This window comes from Centropristis striata, chromosome 3, assembly GCF_030273125.1.
Source record: "Centropristis striata isolate RG_2023a ecotype Rhode Island chromosome 3, C.striata_1.0, whole genome shotgun sequence".
NCBI lineage: Eukaryota > Metazoa > Chordata > Actinopteri > Perciformes > Serranidae > Centropristis > Centropristis striata.
This window is the reverse complement of record NC_081519.1, coordinates 36,152,576-36,166,652: the sequence shown is the minus strand read 5'-3', so window position 1 is coordinate 36,166,652 and position 14,077 is coordinate 36,152,576. Positions and strand designations below refer to the sequence as shown.

The following is a 14,077-nucleotide window of genomic DNA, read 5'->3' as shown; positions in this document are numbered from 1 at the left end:
AATATTTGCGGAGCTCAAAATCTGTGTTGCATCAAAAGCTGCATCCATTTTAAATATTAGGTGTAGTATTTTAAATGTTTGATTTTGAATTCATTCAAAAGTATTCCCATTAGATGACAGTTATTTTGTAATCCAATTGATACTTATTACAAAAATTGCCATGACAGTTTTATTCAGTAACTACATTTTCAAAGTAATCTGACTCAACAACATCCTCTATGCATTTGCAGCTATAAAAGGTGCAATATGGAAATATAATACACAGGTTTGCATATTACTTTGCTGGGAGATAAAAACATAGAATAAGTCTACCACTAAACGTATACCTCACACTGCACATCCTGCACCATATGGATAACCTCAGGCTCCTTACACTCACTCGCACCGTTGGCGTGATAACACACTGACATGTTCAGGGAGGAATTCATTATCACTAAAGAGTGGCATGTGAGCCGCAGGTTACCTGTGAAAAATGGTTACACATCACTCAGTCTCTGCTGTGGCTTTGAAATGGGATCAAACTTAGAAAGGTGGCAGGAAATCACCACTTTTTGTAGTTTTATCAGGTTAATATAACACCCACATGTAACATTTTAACAGAATAAACCTAATGGACATTTTTGCATAAAAACTCCTTGTAGAGCACACAACTGCACATTTTCTTCTTTAATTTTGGACATCTAAGCCTACTCTCGTGGGAATTTGCAGTGCCAAATACAAGCTAACCTTTATGTTTCCATAATGTCACAGCATACATAATAACTTACATTAACATTCGTCTTCCTGCTAAATGTATCTGCAAAATGTTTACTGTTTTTTGTTGTATAGATTGTTTAGTGTAATTTAGTTACAGCAAATTCCACTTATTATAATGCAACTTATGGTTTTCATTGAAATCTGTAATTATATTCAGCCGCTCATCCTCCAGGAGTCACAGGAGACGCAGCATCCTCGCTCGACTGACTATAGGTGAAACAAATAAACAGTAAACTCTATTCCCACTTGCAATTGTCTGTGCACTCACCAAAAATGCGGCCTCATTTATACTTTAAATTAGCTTGCATAAATAGGCTGAAGTGTGCCCGGAAAGCACAAACACAAGACTCCCCGCTGGAAAGGCACAAAGGAGCAGTGCAGAACAAAATCTTTTGAAGGGACTCTAAAAGGGAATTAAGCAGGCCTGTCAAAAATTAAACTGGCTGTGGTTTGAAAAGGGATTCTTTTAGCTCCTCTCTTCTGCCTCTTCATTCCTTCTCCCAGAATACATGGGGCCCTGCCAAGACACTGCAGTCCACACTGCAGATCTTTCTGCCATGGAGGAGAACCTCACACAGAGCCTGTTAATACCGCTTATTGTCTCGTAAGGAAAACACTCGAGCGATGTGATTCTTTATCCAGAATTAAAGACTTGAGCTGATGGTAAATCAGGTCATATCTCGTTAGTCTAAATCTTTCTTCCTTTCTGATAGTCTGCATGGGTTGTTTGTACCAGTTTAGCAGCACCCAGGAGAACCAGATTCATGACTTTCAGTAATTTATGTCAGATTGTAGTTGGTGTGCTGATTGCAGTCAAGTAGAACTCACTTCAGTCCTGATAATTGGGCTACTGTAATGCATAAAGTTGGCAGGTTGCGGTTCAGGTCTGGTGGCTGATTAACGGATGTTTTTGTGGATTGGTCAGGTGAGTGCACATTAAAAACCCTGATCTGAACATCACTAATAGGAAAGAAAAGTAGACCAGATGAGTAGGTGAGGATGGGCTTTGAATAGGGTAAAAAGTCCCAAAAATTAAAATAGAAATTAATATCCAATATTCATGCATGTAAAAAAGTATAAGAGAAAATATGTAAATAAAAACACTATCATCGTCCATCACAATGTTTCACTTTGGACATCATGATACACCAATTTGGTAGATAATGCAAACCCTATCTTAAGTAGTCTGCTATAAATGATCTAACCTGGCTGCTGCCAGACTGTTTCTTATGCAGAACCATCTTTGAATATTTCTTTTAAAAGAACAGACACTTTCAGAAAATACCTGGGAGGTGATTGGATGAATCATCTGTCTATCGCTGTCACAGGAGAAAAGCAGACACCTTCAGTGCTGTTCAGTTCTCTGAAATACTCTTCAGTTTTCATTTTAATGTAACTTTACACTATAAGTACATTAGCGAACCAAAAACTTCAGAACAAGCCTGGTTTTTGAAGTAGAACACAGCGACAAGGTTAGTGAGGTTTCTGGGATACTTTTGCTTGAGTTTTGATGAGGATCTATGCTGATTGCAGATATAACTGATGCTTCCACCATTGTTATTTAGAACTAACAGTCACCTCTGTGTTTCGTCACACAACAACAAGCCAATAGCGCCTCACAGGACACTGGCATGCCCGAACCTCTAGTCGGGCGACTAACGCATTACCTAGAGCCAGACAAGATAGACAGGATAGATTTGCGATTTTGTGATCCCACAATCTCAGTGATCTTGGGATATTGCTAAAATCTGGCTGCTCAGAATCAGAATCTGTTGTAATTGCGAAGTAGGTTTTCACATATAAGGAATTTTCTGTGGCATGTTGGTGCATAAGAACAAAGAAAGAAAGTTTAAGGCAATAGACCTATATGATAGAAAAACTGAAGCATTCATGTGTTTGGTTGGTTACACTTGTTTAATGAGTGGTTAATAACTATTCTGAATGGAAATTATGCGCCAATCCAGCTACTTCATTTTTAATTCTATATTCTTTACATTTAAGATTTGTATATCTCACTGCATGGTATTGTGTGAAAAAGTCAGCGCTGTGACAAAGGAGTTGGCCATGGCTCAACACAGAGCAAACGTCAGGTGGCCGTAGAGAATGTAATAATTATTTTTTTGCTCAAGTGTCATACAATCAAATGCTCCCAGCCCACATGGGCTTTACTTATATTCCAATCAGAGTCAAGAGAAAACATAAGGAAATAAAAAGTCAAAGGCGTTGTTCATGCTTTATTCATGCTTATTGTAGAAATCTAATCACTTCTCTAAGCCTGGCTCTGCTTCATTTCTCGATGTTTTGCTGAGGTTATTTTATCTACAGTAAGAAAAACAAAATGTTCTCACCCCCGACTGGTGGAAGGTGGACTCAGCTACATGTTTTACTATTCCCTGAACCAACAAGGAATTTTAAAAAATGTATCTTGAGCAGGATTTGTAGCAGACATACTCACATATGCTCCCTGGGCGATTTTTAAATGTTTTAACAGGGTGGGCCGACCCGGTTCATTTCATTCACCTGCAACTAGCCCTATAAGTGACTCCAAGATCCAGGATGAAACTGACAGGAGGGTGAGACTCAGAGAAAAAGTTGCACCTCTTTCAGCACCACGGACAGCGACATGGATTTATCAATACGCAGCACAATTAGGCTACTGATATTTCAGAGCCGTGGTCGGGGTCATAGATTGTAACTCACACAAACCTCAGTCAGATAAAGGATCAATGAGTCAGGCAGACTTGACTTGCACCTTCAACTAAACAACTAAACAACCTCTCTGCTGGGCTTAGGACATTGTCTTAATAAAACACATAGTGGTCATTTCTTTTGTGACATATTTTAAACTGAAAATTCAATTTAATTTGACACCCTCTGTCCTTTGACTCTCACATCGGCCAGGGAAAAACTCCTCAAAAAACCCTTTTAACAGGGAAAAAAGAAAGAAGAAACCTCAGGGAGAGCGAAGGAGGAGGGATCCCCCTCCCAGGATGGACATGTCGTTGTACAGGACAAAATGGTGCAAAGATAGTATAGTTTATGGTTATATCTTTGTTCAAAAATGGTGCAAAGATAGTATAGTTTATGGTTATATCTTTGTTCAAAAATGGTGCAAAGATAGTATGGTTTATGGTTATATCTTTGTTCAAAAATGGTGCAAACATAGTATAGCTTATGTTCAAACTAATGATCATTTGTTTTTGTAATTTACACTCTAAATTCTGATTTGATGCATTTAGTTTTTATTTATATTTTACATTGTCCAAGCTTTCGTTATCACCTCATCTTTATAATTAAGTAACTATGACCAGCCTTGATTATGCATCTGTGCCAACTATACTGCACACCCACAAAAATGACTTAAAAGCCATAAATGTGTAAAACAGCACACAACTAATGTTTGTATATGGAGAACACAGTGTCAGAGATTTTCTACGGAGTAAAACTTAAGTTCTAAATTGCTCTGAGAATTAGCTTGTCCAAACATGTCAGAGGACTCAGTTAGACATCCAATTACGGCTGCGGCTCTCTCAGGGCTATCGGCTGTAACAAGTTTTATTAACTACTCTCTTATGAAAAATGAATCCAAACATCCTGCAAATCCTCACTAGATTGGCGAGGGGTCGTGGGGTTGACGTTTAATCCCACTTTGAAAGGTTCGTTTATCTTTATGGCAGCAGCCGCGACAGTCTTTGCAGAAAGGGAGAATTAGATAAGTGGCAGTTGCATGAAAACATGCAATAAAGCATGTCTCAGTGTATTTCAGCTTAGTTGTCATAAGTGTCAGTGAAAGCCTCTCATTGTACGTTATAGTACATGAAATATCCATCTCAGCCGGAGCCACCCCTTCTCTGCTTTCTTCTGTCTGCCAGACGGTGATTAGATCAGTTTAGCACAGTGGCGGTGTGCCCGAATGCCGCCAGAGATGCAAATTTTGTTTTTCTTTTGTGGCCTGCTCGCCCTTGTTGTTTTTCCTGTCTGCATTTTGTCATCTGGCGTTTAGTTCTTCATGGGTGACTCACTTGCACGGACAGCGTTTTACCATGCCCAGATTAAGCAGCCTTGTTCTCTTTCACGCTGTGTGACTGGGCTCCTCTTTATGCTCGCTCTTCCTCGTTCCCACGCGTTGTGCTGCGCATTTATTATTTATGAATGCATGCAAAGCTACTTCTGCTGAAGCAAATGGAACGGGAACCCTGCCTTGCTCCACTGTAAATAATGCATTTGGCACGAACATGCAGTCTTTGAAAGATATTGGTGGACTTTTAGGTGGTGGAGCAGAGGATCGTCGGGAAGCCGCAGGAATACTGGCCCGTGGCCCAAATTGTTGCCCTTTAGAGTCTCTGGCACATATTGCTGTCCTAAAGGGGGGCTAATGAGGTGCAGTTCAGTAGTTCCACGTTATTCCTTTTGACCCTGCACTTATTATGATGCAGAACAGAGTCCAGCAGCAGCACCAACAGCAGCAGCAGCAGTATGGGGACTCATTATTTAAGTGGTGCTATGACTGGCAAGGGTGACTTGTTTTCCTAGAAAGCTCTGCTGTGCCACAATCTAGCCAAGAACGCTGCAATACAAGTGGCTCTTACCTGTGAAAACAACAAAACAAACATTCTGCTCCCTAAGGAGAACCATCAAGACACTTATCAATGACCCAAAACTGATTGAATTGAAACGGATTCAGGAGCTCTCGCCGCCCCGAGTCTGCATTAATGCAGAGGACCGCCCCCATTCACTCTGCCAGTATCAGACTTTATTAGAATCTTATTTCTTTTTACAGCTCATCTTTAAAGTTCAAATTGACCCATTTCAGACTCAGTATAGTAGCTGCTGAAGTGCAATATGCAGCTCGTTGAATAAAAAGGGGATGACATCATGAAGCTGTCACTCCTCTGAGAGACACTCACTGTAATGTTGGTGCAGAATGTAGGTCAGGAGAAGTTTGGATCCACCCGGTCTGAGCCTCACAGAGCTGCTCTGGCAAAAAGGTTTGGTTGGAATATGCCAGCGTGGAAGACGGATTAGAGTTTTGGTGTTTGTCAACTTCTTTTTGCTGTGATCAAGGGTGAAAATCAAAGGTTCATTCAACAATAGATGTAGTCAAATATATGACAAAATGCCTTAGATCTCAGTTTATCAGAAGGCTGAAAAATACCAGGATCAGAAACATCATGTTTTTGTCTTTTGAGATGTCACAAACTTGTGTTACAATATGAAATTACTGTGATGTAAACATTTTTTTGCAATATTCTGAGTATTATGATTGAAACACAGTACCAGTCAAAAGTTTGGACACACCTTCTCTTGGTGGTTTTTATTTATTTTTCTTAATTTCGACATTGTAGATTAATACTGACATCAAAACTATGAAAGAACACATATGAAACTATGTAGTAAAAAAAAAAGTGTTAACCAGAATATGTTTTATATTTTCAATTCTTCAGCCTCCTTTTGCTTTGATATCAGCTTTCATTCATGAGGTGTTTACCTGAAATGGTTTTTTTGATCAACAGGAGCTGCTTATCAAAAGTTAATTTGTGGAATCAAAGCAAAAGGTGGCTACTTTGAAGAATCTGAAACATAAAACATATTCTGGTTTGTTTTTTGTTTACTACATAAATCATTATGTGTTCCTTCATAGTTTTGATGTATTTACGTAGAAAATGTAATAAAAATAAAGAAAACCATTGAATGAGAAGGTGTGTCCAAACTTTTGACCGTTACTGTATATTGTAATATATTGCAATTTATTGTCTCTTTTCACCTATATGTCGCTATGTACACTATCAATTTTGCATGGCAGCTCTACCCTGAGCTTATAGCTGCCCAAGATGATCGTGATTGCAGTGTGAAATAACAATGAGCGACCTTGATCTAGTGTTGTGTGGATTGGTCTGGTTATGTGAGACACTTAGAAAAAAGACTATAACTCTTGATGATGTGGTAAAAACATTGGACTGACACAAAAAGAGGGGAGAACAAAAATCAAACACACAGTTTAAACAAATTTATCCGGTATGAACGAGAAAGTTAATATTTCAAAATAAAGCAGGAAACTATGAATGAATGATAAGAAACAAGGAAAACATGACCTAAAGATGCGGCTGGGACATGACAGTTACAGGATTATTCTAATAGAATAATACATCATTCCTCTGTCACTTCTCATGTCTGCAGTTGTGCGTGGCTTCATAGATGTTGAAGTTGTCAAACTGAACACGAAAAGGCCTTTTTGTCTGGATGTTGTGAGGTCTCCCACAGGCTGCATCAGTTGTCTTTCACTGACACAAGGAGAAAGTGAGTAACTGTCACACCAATGCTTCTTTTTTCTTTCCCAGCGCCCTCTGTCAGTTGTATGGAGCCATCGATGGGCTTCTGAAATAAGATGATAACTCTGAGCTATGAGTTATCTGTACTTATTGTCAATCCATCATCATTAGATTTGCTCAACCTGTACACAAGGGATGCACTGATTATAATATTTTGGGCCCATACTGATACGAATGTTTAAAATAACAATTAGGCTAATGCTAATGTTGATTCCAATGTTTTTTATTCCTATTTTTGTTGTTCTTCATTACTCTTTTTTTGTGCCAGGGCAACAAAGTCCAGTCCAGTTGTCCAGTTCTGACCACCAGTAACCAACATTTAGCCACTGCAACACTGGTATGACACATCTGATAAATATCGCCTACTTCCATTGGTAAATGTCATCTTATATGTCAATAGGCGGATAGGCAGTCAACAATAATAGAGATAACATTCTGCGCCAATTCTGATACTTTTAATTGTTTGAAATAACAATTTGGCCAATAGCCAATGTCAATGCCAATGCTTTTGTTCCTGTAATATATAATTAATACTCTTTTTTTTTTTTTGTCAGGGCAAAAGAGAAAAATTAATTATAAAGAAAATAACTGAAGTGTTTTAACCCTCCTGTTATGTTATTTGTTCAGGAAAAGCAATTACCTGGGGCATGTTTAATTATCCAAACATGTCAGAAACTAAAAAATCCCAATAAAGTTCTATTACCATAATCTGTGCGAGGTAAAGAACACCACTGCACTAAATATTGATCAAATGGTTAGTAATGGAGTTATTAAAGAAAATAATGGAGTTATTAATGGAATAATAACTTCATTACTAACCATTTCAATCAATATTTAGTGCAGTGGTGTTCTTTACCTCTTACAGATCACGGTTCAATGAGGATAATTCACTATTTTTTCATTAAAAAATGCACATTAAAACTTTTTTTATGTACATTTGAAAGAGCTACTTATAAAGTAAAATTGTTTTACATGACATTGATTTTTGTTTTTGTTTTATTCTACATTAAAAAAAAATCTTTTTATGAAAAGAAAAATAATTTTAACTATGGGTACGAAATTGGTCAATTTGACCGGCAACACAAGGAGGGTTAAAGAAAGTTTTGTCTGGATCCGACTACCAGTAACAACACAACATTTAGCAGCCAAAATGTATAAAACCTCAGATAAAGATCAGCCACTGACATTAGAAAATGTCTCTTATTTGGCACATAGCAGTTAACAAGGTAAACATTGGCCGATATACAGTATAATATATAATAACAATAATAATCTTTGTTGTCCACAAATGTGGAAATTTGCCTTCAGCTTCACAGACTGATTAAACAAATCTAATAAATCACAATAAACCTACTAATAAATAACACATCATTCACAGTACAAACAACAATTATGAACATGGTTCCAGTCTGAATGCCGATTATGAATTTAGTGAAGTTATTGCATCTGGTATGAAATACTTTTTGTAAATGTTCTTGGCTGCTGCAGCAGCTCTATGGAGCCTCAAGGCAGTTTTATAAATTAATCCAAAAGGGAGTGAACAGGATCAGACACAATTGTCCGTGCTTTCCATTTAACCTGCGTTTTTATAAATACAGCCCAGTTATTTCCGCTCTTTCCTTATAAATTCTCAGACATGTTTGTAATTTTTCACACTTTCAGACTTCTGTAGACCATCTCCGAAATGTTCTTACTCGTATCAAATTAATCCAATTTCAAGATGCAAGTGCTGCATTGCTTTTTTAAGAAATTGTTTTCTTTGTTGGATGTAAAATTTAAAGTGTGATCAAAAAAGGTTCCTTAATATTGGTGCAGCAGTTGGAAAGTCTTCACAGGCATGCTTATTGTTGGATCTGTACTACACAGTTAAACAGTGATGTTAGAGGAGGAACCTGGTGTGGTAACAAGTTCTCCAACCTATACGACAAAAGAGGTCATGTATCAGTACAACAAATTACAGCACGTATGTATTTATCGCGGCTCACGTTTCACGGCACACGCTACAGCGGCGCATTCTAAAAATAGCACGTACGCTCCGCAGTTGTAAAAAAGGCTGAAGTTTCTGTGGATTTATGTTATAAAACCACTGACTTAGGTTTAGGGCAAAAACTTCTTGTAAGGCGTTACAAAAGACTAGGGTTGTCAAAAGTATCGATACTCAAAAAAGTATCAATACTAAAATGTTCTATCCGAATACGATACTCATTTTCAAAAGTATCGATGCAACAACTTATTAAGCATCTAAACCATAAAACCTCAAAATATTGTTCTAATTGTAATTGTTTATTGTATTTATTTATTTTTTGCACTACCTCAGACCTGAAGCTTGTTTGCACAACTGTTTTTTTATTATAAATATTTAACCTGTGGCTCTGTTCATTTTTACATGTTGCATTTTTCTTCTTAATAAAAATATTTCTGTTAAATTTTGGGGTCCTTGTTTTTATCCTTGTGGTATCGAAAATGGTATTGAGTATGGAATATTTTCCTGAGTATCGGTATCGAGTTGAAAATTTTAGTATCGTGACAACCCTACAAAAGACAGATTAAACAATAAATAAATGTAAGTAAATGCCGGAAGTAAAGTCAAGGGTCACGTGACTACCGCAAGTTACGTAAAAAGCACAAGTTACGTTCAAAAGCGTGGTTCACGTCACTTACACAAACAACGTAACTTTTCACTCTTTTCACATGGGACACGAACCCCGTGCTTGTTGAACCTGTCCACCACCCCAACCCTCCTACAATGCAGGAATCCGCCCTATTTAACTCCGCCTGGCTGTCAACCAAGCTATGTCAGCAAGATGGTGGCAGGGGCATTACAGCTGACGGTGAAATATGTTAATAGCTCGTTTTTCGCTGCCTGTACACACGACCTATACTGACGTTTTTGAGGGAAGAAGGCTGGGTATAGTCTAAAGTCCCCCATCAGGCTCCACCTGCAGACTTTGTGCATCTCTCTCTCTTCACCCTCATTTCCTGTCTGCCTCCGCACCGTCCACTATCCAATAAAGGTGAAATTGACATTACAACAGCAAGAAGGCTGCGGGGAGCAATCAGGACCACACTGCTCTGTTTGTGGTGGTAAAATTCAGTTTTATGTGGAAGGAGGAATTGATGGTAAGAAATGTCTCCCACTTCAGTTGCTCCTGAAAATCGTTGAGGAGCAACGTTAACTCGCACACCCCGAGACTGTTGGTCTGCTGGTTTAGTGCCGTCATTAGTCATTTTTCTCCGGCTTCATTTCTTGGTAGTTCTAATCTGTTCAGTCAGTCGTTGGAGCTTAATTGTATGAGGAGCATGAGGACCCGAGTGAACACTGTTTATTCTAGAGTGACTTATATTGCTTTAAAGCAGCAGAATAATTTTCTGCTTCAGCAGACACATTGTTGGATGAAATGTGGAAATAAAGCTTGAAGATCCACTTAGCATTACTTTGATCTTATTACAGCTTATGCCTGGCTCACGCATTCAGTTTGTGTCAAAATACTTTTCATGGTTTTGAATATTCATTTAAGCGTTTTGTGACTGACTCAATATCAGACATGACAACAGCGCTGCTGAGGGGGAAAATAATTTAGCAAAATGGCCTAGAAAATTCAGCAAACCTGTCGAGGTGTTTAAAATGCAAATGACTCAAAAGTATCCACAAGATCATAAATTCTGTGAGTGAAATGTTAATGCCACAACGACAGCATTTATCACCATAATTTGGTGTCTGAATTCTAACTGGGTTTCAGATTTTGCATGTTATTATTTTTTGACAGCTCTGCCAGTATCTGTGGAAAAAGACTCTCACTCATACAAAGTTTCCAATTAAAGACTCACACCTCCAATAATTCAACTCTTACCTGACGTTTGTTCCATTGTGAGCTCAGTGACTGCAGTTTTTAAAACGATATTAGGCTGCTTCTACACTTACTATTTGTGTAATACCAGAGAATATATGGGTTAAACATGCAATATGTAACTTTCAGTTGTTTGGGGTCTCAATCAAAACAGTTAGGAAAGACGGAGCAATGCCTTTACTGCAGTCAGTTTCTCCCTGGTAAAAAGTCATTGTTTGGCAAGTTTTTTATCAGGAGCCTAATTATCTGCAGAGATCTCCTCCTCACCAAAACAAACAGACTGGTTCATTAAAACCAGTGAAACCACTGAGTAAATAATTTTCCTCTGGACTTCCTCTAATCTTTCTCCAAGGCTGTTTGGCACACTGGCAGAAAGGGGCCGTGAGCAGGGCTGCTGCTAACTCTTTCTCTGATAACTTAAGATCCAGAGGCCCGATGACTACAACTTGTGCAAAATGCTGCTGCTCGTCTTTTAACAGGCACAAAGAAACAGGAACACATATCCCCAGTTTTGGCCTCTCTGCAATGGCTTCCTGTCCGTTTCAGAATTGAAGTAAAGTTCCTGATGTTTATTTTTAAAAATTTTAAACAGACTGGCCCTTGCGTATTTAGCTGAACTCATACATGTTCATAGACCGACCAGAGCTCCAGAGGTCTAAATGAGTCCTACCTGGATGTGCCTAAATGCTTAAAACTTAAGGCAATGGGTCTTTTGCAGTGGAATGCCACTAAGCTGTGGAACAGTTTACTGCTGCATATACGGTCATCAGAGACTTTGGACATTTTTAAATCTTCTCTTAAAACTCACGTTTTCTCCTAGGCTTTCAAACCTGTGTGAGAATAAAGTTGTTTTTGTGTGATGTATTGTATGTCTCATATCATATATTACTTGATGTAATTGTCTTTTTTAATTTTATCTTTGATTTTATTGTTATTCATTTATGTATCTTCTGGCTAGACAGAATTAATAACAGTCAAGGTGCAAAAAGCATATTGTAAAATGTGCCTTTTAATTAGATTAAGGGGTATAAACTGTCACTGGCAGATGAAGCACACTGAACGTGTCCTCTAAATTTACATATTTGTATGCATTTGAAAATATTGGAAACACTTAGCATATGGAAATACACAACCTTAACAAAATATATGGTCACCGGCCACTTTATAGCTAGAAAGGTGTACCTAATAAAGTGGCAGTATGGTCTTCTGCTGCTGTAGCCCATCTGCTTCAAGGTTGGATGTGTTGTGTGTTCAGAGATGCTCTACCTTGGTTGTAACGAGTTATTGGAGTTACTGTTGCCTTTCTATCATCTCCAACCAGTCTGGCCATTCTTCCCTGACACTAGCATCAACAAGGCATCAAGGCTCACTGGATATTTTCTCTGTTTTGGTTCTCTGTAAACTCTAGAGTTGCTGCCATGATAAGATATTAATGGTTGTATTGGTGTACCTAATAAAGTGGCCTGTTAGTCTTTATTATAAGTCATTTTTAGATATTTGATTGCAGAAATGTTTCATATTATACTTATTAAACTCCCCCAGGTTAACATTTAAATGTTCTATATACAACATTAATAACTAGATGTCACTTTTCATGCAAAGAAAAATGAAAAGACAGACTAAAAACAGTAACATAAAAAAATTAAATAAACGCATGAATGAATAAAGCTCAATTAAGAGTAAAACTAAAAAGATGAACACAATTTAAAATAAATACATTATTAAATATGATATATTAAAAAGGGAGGTCTTGAGTTCATTCATCACCTGTTTCAGATGCTTCACAAGAGGACTTCTAGTTGTTGATGAACACATTTAACACTTAAACTTTACTAAAACTGAGAATAAAGACTGGATAGGGGGAGTTTAAATACCAATTTATGATTTCCATCAGCTTTATTCTGGAAACGTTATTGTTTAAGTAGTTTAAAGAGGACACTTTCATTTGTGTGCCGCATATTAAAAAGCACTGAATGATGACTTATTAATATGAATGAAACTGTACAGTATGTCATGAATTAATTTTTCCCTCTTGCATTTTCATCTAACTCTCATTGTGATGCTTGGATGGAGATGTACAGTGTGCCGAATGCAGTTGACTGTTTCATTTGCATAAAAAGGGTACGAATAAAAAAACAACGTGTGCTCGTATGCCAGCAGCAGCAGCAGCGGCGGCGGCGGCGGTGGCCGGCTCTGCCTCCGCTCCCCGCTGCCTGTGCAGTGTGATGATGCAGGAGGACAGCTATCTGATCCCTGCTGCGTTGTACCGTGTGTCCGGTGGCACAGAACATGCTGTGAGGACACAGGATGAGTCAGAAGCAAGTAGACTACGCCGAACCACAATAGCGAGGGAGATAGAGGAGGACAGAGCGAGATAGAGGGACTAGCCGAGTGTGTCAGAGGACTCCAGCTACACTGAGATGACCTCTGCCTCTGCACCCGGGGGGATGTTTTCCAACAGGTCTGAGCCTAATGTTGGCTTCTGGATTTAAGTGCTCGGCCTCCTCTCTTCTGCCCGCTTCCAAAATAACACAACACCAAGCCCGGCGGGGGGGTGAATGTTGGAACACGGCCGCAGTCCTCCACCCCTGCCCACTAAATTTACTGCTGCTTTTCATAACTCCAATTTTCTCTGTCAGTATTAGACACGGTGGGAGTCCACCAGTCACATAGAGTTTGATTGTGGCGAGTTATTGAACCAAAAGTAACTATGTAAAATCAAGTTTTTGTCCAGCAGAATTGGAAATCTCTTTCTCCCTTACTATCTTTTCAACGCACATTGGTAACCGCAAATTCCCCAGTCAGAAAAATAGTCTGAATGGGAGGCAATTTGTTCACCAGATGTCTCGGAGCCATTGTTAAATAGTGCGGACTAATAGGTCTTCCAACAATGTTGTCCCTGCGAGCACATGTGGGGCGAGCTTTAATTGATTGGTTGAGGAAAAACAACTGAAAGGAATATGCCCCACTATTTTCCCCACATAGTATTTATTATTGCTGCACCTTCTTCTCCCAGAATTAAACTAGTTGGGGGTGTGGATTTGGTTTTGAGAAGTTTGGGGACACAAAGTCTAAAATTCAACAGGAACGACAGCAAAAATGCTTTTTTAAAAACTCAGTTTTTAGACATTTCTATCAAGAGTC

At 38.5% G+C, this 14,077-nt stretch overlaps 1 protein-coding gene across 1 annotated transcript in view; it reads left to right on the top strand.

The window, feature by feature from the left end:
* Window positions 1–14,077, top strand: part of tafa3a (TAFA chemokine like family member 3a) — a 129,381-nt gene that overhangs the window by 48,570 nt on the left and 66,734 nt on the right. The window lies entirely within an intron of this gene.